This window comes from Myotis lucifugus, unplaced genomic scaffold, assembly GCF_000147115.1.
Source record: "Myotis lucifugus unplaced genomic scaffold, Myoluc2.0 scaffold_12, whole genome shotgun sequence".
Classification (NCBI taxonomy): Eukaryota; Metazoa; Chordata; class Mammalia; order Chiroptera; family Vespertilionidae; genus Myotis; species Myotis lucifugus.
The window spans coordinates 9,174,876-9,176,964 of NW_005871060.1; positions in this window are offsets into that span (position 1 = coordinate 9,174,876).

Genomic DNA, 2,089 nt, shown 5'->3' on the forward strand with positions numbered 1-2,089 from the left:
GGCTGCTTTCAGGCTGGCGGTTTGACTGCTTCAAGCTGGCGGGAAGCTCCCAACCACTCCTTTTTTTCTTTTTTTTTTTTCTTCTGAGCCAGCTTTAGCTCTGGCTCTAGCTCTGAGGCTTCCGCTGCTGGTTTGTTTGCTGTTCTATAATCGAAACAATGTATAACTTCAGCTCTGAGATCCCAGTCGGCTATATTTGTTAGAATGTTTCAAACTGCCAGCTCAGAGGCCGGCAAGTCAGGCGGGGAACGTTGGAGTCTGTCTGTAGTCACGGGAGCAAGCAAGCCTCCCTGTTCGCTTCAGTGCATGGCTGCCGGCCGCCATCTTGGCTGACAGTTAATTTGCATAAGGATACGCTGATTAGCCAATGGGAAGGGTAGCGGTCGTACGCCAATTACCATTTTTCTCTTTTATTAGTGTAGATTGCTCATATGGCAGACCACTTACTACATAAAATTAATTATTATTTTTAAATTGTGGTAAAATACACAAAATAAAATTTACCACTTAACAATGTACAGTTCAATGGCATTAAATATATTTTACATTGTTGTACAACCATCACCACCATCTATCTCCAGAATTTTTACATCTTCCCAAACAAACTGTGCCAACTAAACACTAACTCCCCATTTCCCCTCTGTGTAGCCCCTGGCAATAACCATTCTACTTTCTGTCTTTATTAATTTGACTACTGTAGGTACTTTATATAAGTGGGATCATATAATATTGGTCTTTTTTTTTAAACTGTCTTATTTCACTTAATATAAGTGAGTTCAAAGTTCATCCATCTTACAGCATGTGTTAGAATTTCCTTCATTTTTTTAAGGCTGAATAATAATATTCCATTATGCATATAACCCACATTTAATTTACCCATTCATCAGAGGAATACTTGGATTACTTCCTTTGGCTATTGTAAATAGTGTGTTATGAACATGAATGTACACATATCTTTTTGAGACTGCTTTCATTCTTTTGGGTATATACCAAGAAGTAGAATTGCTGGGTCATATGGAATAATTATTTTTGATACTTAAATAATATTTTTAAAAATGTTTTGCTTGGCTATCGAATAGAATTTTATTTTGTTTGTTTGTTTTAGTTTTAGATCTCAGTTGGACAAGATATAAAACGTCAGCTTGGGTAAATTCCACTGAGTTTGAAATCTTTTTGATCAAATCTGATTTACAATGATAGCTAGTGTCAAATTTTGAAAAGCCTTCATTGTAATGGTAATAACACTAGATGCCAATTACCTATAGAAAGGTAGTGAAGTCTAGATACTTTTTGGCAGAACACCAATGAAGATATACTTTTGTATTCTTCTGTATAAGATTTTTCCTTGTTGCACACTAAATGATCCATAATCTAGTAGAGTTGGGGCATGTAAATAGCAATGTGAGTATGCTAAAAACCATGTTGCCCTCAGAGTTTAAAAGCTGAATACTGATTTGGTCTCAATGGCATTTGAGGGCTACTCCTTAGCCTGTCAAATCTGACAAGCATCAACAGCTGACACCCAGATGATGTCACTTGCTCTCTTGTTTGCTCCCCTGCCTACTAAAAGCCAGTGTTGCAAGGCTTCAGTACCCTTAGGAGTCAATTCTCCAAAACAATAGAATTTAGGAGCTTTAAGCTATAGCGAAGAACCCCTATTTATGTGAAGATCTTACAACTTTTCCTTCCTGGAGTACCAATTTACAGCATCAAACATTCTTTACATTAGACATTGAGTAAACCAGCTCTTTGTTTTACATAAGTCTCACATATGTAGAAGACATTAACTTGTCACTGTCACCTTATGCATAAATTTGAAATGTGACTCTTTTAATTATATCCCATGTCTGTTTAATACATCATTTAAATTACTGACTATCCTCTTTAAAGAGGTAAATCACCAGGTGTTTTTTTCTGCCCTGGGCCCAGAAGGGTGATGTGGCTGGGTCTTCACCGGCCTCACTATGTGCCATTTTCAACTTTCAGATTCTGTTGACTGTAATCTTGCTGCTTATATGTACCTGTGCTTCCATCTGATCCTTGGCACCCAGCCTCCTGGACAGAAATAAAACTGGATTGTTGGGTATAT